This window comes from Megascapheus bottae, chromosome 23 (assembly GCF_031878675.1).
Source record: "Megascapheus bottae isolate mThoBot1 chromosome 23, mThoBot2.hap1, whole genome shotgun sequence".
Taxonomy (NCBI): Eukaryota; Metazoa; Chordata; class Mammalia; order Rodentia; family Geomyidae; genus Megascapheus; species Megascapheus bottae.
In genome coordinates this window covers 10,951,495-10,958,636 of record NC_143531.1, presented here as the reverse complement: position 1 = coordinate 10,958,636, position 7,142 = coordinate 10,951,495, and the positions used below count along the sequence as shown (strand labels likewise).

Here is a 7,142-nt window from a genome sequence, read left to right as displayed (position 1 = left end):
AAAACTACCAGCAGGTGTATGAGTAGCAGCAACTCCAAGGAAATGTAGAGCCTTGACCATTTTTAAGACGGCCACTCCTCTTTCCCTCCAGCCCCCCCCCCAAAAAAAACCCCAACAAGCTGCAGCGGTCACCAGAGAAAACCATCTAGTGCCTCCAAAGCTGCAGAACAGCAGCGTCGAGGGTGAGCAGAGAACGGCTTCTTCCCATGTTTTTTTCGGTTCTGGTCTCTTGTTCTCATTTAACAGGACGCATGACAGGGGTGGCTCGCTGGGTTTCATGAACTCGGGGCTTCCTTCCAGCTCACCTAGAGGTGCCACCAGGATGGTGGATGACTAACACTGCCAGGCGATCTTATGACGTCTGGAAACCTATCCCCCTTTGACCTGGGCCTGGGCAACACCCTTTGAATCAGCCCCGGGGCCCTGACCTCCCCACTCCCCCGCCCTTGCACCTTGCAGAGAAGCGGGGGTGGTCGATTCCCCCCCCTCCCCGGCCCCACCCCCGAAAGTTCCAGGGAGTGGCACCGGGGAACTTTCCCAGATTGAGCGCTGTCACCGCTCCGGGAGGTCTGCCCGCCCCGAGCGCTCGACTCCTGCCTGGCCTCCCGCAGCCCGACGGGGTTGGCTGTGCCAGGCCAAGCCCTTCCCTTCTGGCTCGGCATCGTGAAGGAGAGGGGAGGGTCTCGGAGTCGGAGATTGGCTTCTGGAAGAAGTCGCACCGGTTCCGCGAGCTCCGCCGGGCTTCGGGGTGGGAGGCAGCGGCGCAGCAGCGGGGCGCGCGCGGGTGAGTCACTGTTTGCCGGTGGAGAGGGCGGGCGAGGGTGTGCGAGAATGAATGATGTCAGGGGCGCGCCGAGTGCCGGGCCGCGCGCCTCGAGGCCGCGGTAAACACCGAGCCCGGGAACGAGCGAGCGAGCGAGCGAGCGTGCGCCGCGCTGCGCCGGGGCCGCGGGGCCGAGCCGGCCCGGGGAGACCCCGCCCTCGGCGCACACGGAGCCGCCCTCCGCCGCCCCCAGCCCGGCCCGCGGGCCAGCGCCGCCGAGTGCCGCCTCGGGGGGCGGCGGCCCAGGGTGACACCCGCAGAGCCCGGAGGACGAGACCCGGGGCAAACTTTCTCTGCGCTCAGGCCTGTGGGTGGAGCTGGTTGCTGCGGCTGCCGCAGCCACTCGCTCGGTCCCCGGCCGATCCGTCCTCCCCCCCCGCCCCCCATTCCATCCCCGAGCGTCGCCAGCCCCAGCCGCCAGCGGGTAAGGAGCGCGCCCGACCCGGGCTGCAGAGCCCGGGGGTTTCGGGTGGTGGAGATAGATGCTTAGTGGAGCGGATCGGGCCGACCCAGGACATCCTGGCTCGGGGTTTGACCTGCAGGCGGAGGTTGGCTGGCTGGATGGCTCATTCATTTGCAGTTCCTTTCGGGTTTGGAAAGACGGAAGGTTTAAACCACGAGAGAATCCAGAGCCAGTCGGGACCATCGGGAATTGGGCTCAAGTTTGAGTGTGGTGGAGGATGAACTGTCCTTTTTTGTTGTTGTTTGTTTAATCTTAAGAGGGCACTTAGTGATGGTGATGTGGGCACCGTAGAAGCCGAGCTCCGGGCTGTCCGCTCGGAGAGCGTGCCGTTCGGACCTTCGGAGCGGCTTCCCGCTCGCCTTTCCCCGGCGCGCCACGGCGGAGCGTGGAGCCCCGTGCCCTGCCGATCTGTGGGTAGGGATAGCTGGCAACAAGTTTCTAGAGATCGTTTATTTATTTATTCACCTCCCCAATTCCTCTTTCCACTCTTCACTCTAAAATAAACTTAACATCGTTGTGACATAGGTGTTAAAATTGGAATCGATTCAGCCCTATTTATTTATTTATTTATTTATTTAATTTTAATGCCACTGGGTTTTCGGTGATTTTTTTTTTTTTGGACTCCTGCATAACTTCTCCAGTGTTTGCTTTCTCTCCTTGGTCTTAGCTGCCTAAAAGGCAGGGCATCGGGTGTTATTAAAAGCACTCTGAGCTATTAAGTGAGGTGGTAACTTCATGGGATAACTGCATGAGATGACACCGGTGCTTAAGTAAGAATTAATAATGAGAATAGCAAAGGGGGCAGAAACACAAAAGATGTATTGTAAAGTCTGGTACCAAGCAGATTAAAAAAAATGTAACTGTTTATATATAAACACTACTAGCAAGTTCCAGCTGGCTTAGGTAAGGAGCAGTTCTTTATAAACCGGGCGAGTTGAAGGTTAGTCCCTTGGGCTGAGAAGTGATGTTTTCAGAGTTGTGGATATCTGAACTTTGCTTCCACCTGAGTAGCTGGCCCTGCCACTCTCCATATCAAAGTAAGAGCAATGGCCAGGTGACCCGCCTGGAATTGTCAGAAGAGATTTGTGGGAAGCATTCTAACTGTGCCCTTACTGTTCTCTCTCTCTCTCTCTCTCTCTCTCTCTCTCTCTCTCTCTCTCTCTCTCTCTCTCTCTCTCTCTCTCTCTCTCTCTCTCTTAAAGAAACAGTGCAAATTTTCCTTTCTGTAGCTCTTTTCCTTGGCTTGCTGATATTCTGTTTTCACAATGGTCTCCTGGTTGAACTGTTTTAAACAAGTTAATATTTAATTTGATTCTTTTAGTTTCGTTTTGTAAATCAAGCCAGTGGACTTTTGGAGCTTGGAGTGCCAGGGTTACCTGGATGTGTCGTCTTTAGGTCGTTGCTCCTGGGCCTCAATTTCTCTTCCACCTAAATAAAAGTCTAGGATTTCCCAGGAAGAATCTAAAGCATTTGTTCTTATCATGAGTATAAAGATAACCATGGTTAGGGTATAGCGAGAGTGAGCATGATCCCCTGGAGATGTAAGATTCCCCAAGAGTATTGGTTGTAGGACTCTGAGCAAGTTACTCAAACTCTCTTGGCTTGGGGGGAACTATAGGCAAGATATGAGGAGAAAAATAGGAAATAGTTTCATATCTATTAAAATAGGTAATGAAATATAAATGAGAACTTTTTTTAAAGTGTTAGGCTGAAATTTCTTTCTTTCTTTCTTTCTTTTTTTAACTTCTTCCCTCCCTCCTTTGAGCTTTTTTATCCCCTATCTCCATCTCTCCCTCCCTCCCTTCCTTCCTTCATTCCTTCACTATGTAGAAAGCACTATGATAGGTGGTCAAGATGATTACTTTGTGTGGATATAACTGTCATTGTGTTGCTTCTGCTCAAAGGTAATATGTTGCTTATGGAAACTTTTTTTTTTGCCAGTCCTGGGACTTGAACTCAGGGCCTGAGCACTGTCCTTGGGCTTTCTCAAGGCTAGAGCTCTACCACTTGAGCCACAGCACCACTTCCAAACTTCTTTTTTAAAATGGGGGTAATAGACTGGCCACCAGTGGTTCATACTTGTAATCCTAGCTTCTCAAGAGTCTGAGATCTAAGGATTGAAGTTCCTAGCCTGCTCGTCAAGATAGTCCTTGAGACTTATCTCCTATAAACTAATCAGAAAGAGCCAGAAGTGGTGTTGTAGCTCAAGTGGTAAGGCACTAGCTAGTCTTGAGCATAAAGCCCCAGGACTGGCCAGAAATAAAAAGAGGACTGGGAGTGTGGCTTAGTGATAGAGTGCTTGCCTAGCATGCAGGAAGCCCTGGGTTTGATTTCTTTGTACCATATACACAGAAAAAGTTGGAAATGGTGCCGTGGCTCAAGTGGTAGAGCACTAGCCTTGAGTAAAAAAATGTCCAAGGACAGTGCCCAGACCCTGAGTTCAACCCCTGGGGACTGACAAATAAATAAATAAATGAAATAAAAAAGGAAGGAAGGAAGAAAGAAAGCAAAAAAAAAAGTAATCACAGCATTGTATCTCTCTATTGTTTCTCACCCATATGAGTGTATAACACAAAAAGCTAACAGTATTGAGGTGCCGTGGGCCTGACAACATGCCAGCTGCTTGGAAAACTGTGCCATGTGCTGTAATCCTCACTCCAACCTTGTGAGGTTAGTTCTCTTACTATTCCCTTTCTACTGAGGAGAAACTAATTTATGGAAATTATGTAACTTTCATGAAGTTATACAGCTTGTAAGTTATTCTCTACAAACCGGTGTTTCTTCTCTACATACAACTTATAAACTTTTCCCATCCAAGTGTGAAATGGGAAGTGACTTTCAAAGTTTACAATAACATCACCCCTTGGCCCAAGGTCATATTTCCTCTGACACTAAGGTACCCTTAACAGAGCACCGATTTTGGTTTTCTGTTATGTGGCTGCATCTTAAGACCCTGTTGCACACTTGGTTTGTTTTGAGATATCACTTTTTTTGTATGTGTATGTTGGTCCTGAGGCTTTGAACTCTGGAAATAGGTGCTATTCCTGAGCTTTTGTGTGTTCAAGGCTTGTGCTCCACTACTTGAGTTACATTTTGGCCTTTTTTGGGAAGTTAATTGGAGGTAAAAGTCTCTTGGATTTTTCCTTCCCAGGCTAGCTTCTAGCCTCGATCTTCAGATATATATATATATATATATGCCTGTCCTGGGGCTCGAACTCAAGGCCTGGGCACTACTCTTGTGCTTTGAGCCACAGCATCATTTCCAGCTTTTCGTGTGTGTGGTACAGAGAAATTGAACCCAGGACTTCATGCATGTTAGGCGAGCACTCTACCACTAGGCAACACTCTCAATCTTCAGTTCTCACTTTCCTGAGCAGCTAGCATTATAGGCAGGAACCCTTGGTACCAGCTGATTCCACTATTCTATGCACTTCTATGTCCATTCTCTTAATTGCATCTTCTGTGATTATATTCTAGTTACTTTGCATTTTAAAAATTCAACTATGTATAACTGCCTTAAAAAAATTATCTTCATGCTAGGTGTGGTGGCTCACACCTGTAATCCTAGCTATTCATGAGGCTGAGATCTGTTGATCAAGGTTCAAAGCCAGCCAGGGTATGGGAGACTCATCTCCAATTAATCACTAGAAAACAGGAAGTGGTGCTGAGGCTCCAGGGGTAGGGTGGTAGCCTTGAGCTGAAGAGCCCAGGGACAGTGCCCAGGCCCAGAGTTCAAGCCCCATGACCGACGGGGAAAAAAACAATTATCTTCAAGTAGTTGCCTATCTTCCCTCTTTTCATTTGTCTACCTCACTCATTGCCCTACCTTCCCTGACAACATATGTTTTAGCTTCCTGGTATTTATTTTGGTAAACTATAAGTTAGTTATTCAATATTGTAATCCTTCTTAACTGCCTTTTTGAAGACTGCCTTCAAAAATCCAAAATTTTTATTAACTATTCAATTCATATTAAGCCCGTGCTTTGCCTCTGAGGCCCATGTCCAGCCTGGCTGCTTCCTTTTAACTTTAAAATGTAAGTGCAAGTATGTGTGTGTGAACTCAGGGCCTCAAACTCTGGCTTAGCTGGCACTCTACCACTTGAGTCACACCTCCATTTGTCTGTTTTTTTGTTGCTGGTTAATTGGAGGTAAGTCTCAGATTTGACTGCCCAGTTTAACCCTGAACCTCCATCCTCAAATCTCAGCCCCCTGATTACCTAGGATTACAGGCATAAGGCTCTGTCACCTGGCTAAAATGTAAAGCTTTTCACTGGTATTTTTCCCTTAGTGGATCAGCCATTTCTGTGGAGTGAAAAGAGGACATTGGAGCTGGTTAAAGTATTGTTTGTGCTTTTATCTTTAGCCATAGAGTTAAATTTATTTTGTGAGGAAATATATCAGCATGGAGCAGTGCTAGTTTTGCCTAGCTACTTTGAAGAAGCAACGTTATCTTCACAGTTTACTTCCACTGCCAGGGGGAGAGAAAGTTAAGTGTTTTCAGATAGTGCAATAATCAGATTTCACTAGGTTTAGAATAAGTTGCATCAAGTTTAAACAATTTACCTTTGGTTAAACCTTGCCATTTGTCTAATCTCTGGAGAAATGTACTGTTGGTAATGACATTGTTAAATTATTTAAATAAAGTACAAGACTTTCCCATGAGCTAACTTGCCTTATAAGTACAAAGAATTTATTCACTTGAGATTTTTAAATTTTAAAATAATATCACACCTCCTGAGCTACTGTGATTCAAAATTTCCATTTTGCCTTGGGTGTATGTTTCCATGTCTAGGGCCAATTAATTTATCCTTAATGGTTTTGATAAGTCATGTCTGGGTATGAGGGGTATGAAATTTCACCTCTTCAGATAATCAAATTGGTTTATTAATTTCTAACAGTGATTTATAATTCAAAACAAAATTTTAAGAAACTGCTACTTGACAAAGTGTAAACAGGATGCATTATTTGCTAATTGGTTTCCCTATTTCTAAACTCCTCTGTTATCTGCAGATTCAACTTCAAATTCAGATATAATATTTTTAAATGGGTTTTTACTAAACTGATTATATAACTTTCAAACAAAATTTAGGCATTTTTCTTTTGTAAAAAAAATAGTATTAACCAACCGATATGTCATCTTTTCTTTCCCATACTTGTGTGTGGTATATGGGATTGTGGGGGATGGGAGGGTGGTATGTCTGGGTACTGGGGCTTGAACTCAGGACCTGGGTGCTGTCTCCTAGTTTTTCGTTTTTAAAGCTGGTGCTCTGCCAATTGAACTCCTGTTCTACTTATAGCTATTTGGTGGTTAGTTTGAGATTAATGCCTCTTGGACTTTCCTGCCCAGGCTAGCTTCAAACCTGGATACTCAAATCTCAGCCTCCCCAGTAGCTGGGGCTATAGGCATGAATCATCTGTACCTAGCACTTGATAAATGGACTATTTTTTTTTTTTAAGAATGAAAGTAAAACGTCACATAAATTGAGGGCCAGAGAGGCAGAAAAGAGCCTGCTGCAGGAAATCAGAGTCAGAGCAAGACGTCTTAGTGACCTTCCGAGGAGATTAGGTCTCAGCTTCCTGATACTGTCTTGCCACTTGTGTATGTCTATGTTCCCCTGTGGGAAGATTACCAGATATGGGGCCAGCCTCAGGCAAATACCTGCCTCCTTTGTCCTCTAAGATTACCTGGCCATACTTCTTTTGCCAAGACTGTGCTCAGTGAGTATCTGAAGACAAATTGCTATCCTATTGAAACCCTGCTACTAGAGGCATAGAGTGTAGGACAAATCGTCTACCTAGCACTGGAATTTAATCTTCTCTTTTCATTAAAATGCTTAAGAATGCCTTTAAGCTTTT

General features: G+C 46.1%; 1 protein-coding gene across 2 annotated transcripts in view; it reads left to right on the top strand.

Annotated features, from left to right (window-relative positions):
* Positions 1–695: 695 nt before the first annotated feature.
* The window catches only part of Sgms2 (sphingomyelin synthase 2), a 57,804-nt gene continuing 51,357 nt past the window's right edge, over positions 696–7,142 (top strand). Inside the window, exon 1 of one of the 2 annotated variants that reach the window (XM_090356714.1) lies at positions 696–784. The gene's annotated coding sequence lies outside the window, so the exon portion shown is untranslated. Of the gene's footprint in view, positions 785–3,392; positions 3,957–7,142 lie in introns of those variants that run through there. The other variant, XM_090356713.1, reaches the window with a different exon arrangement.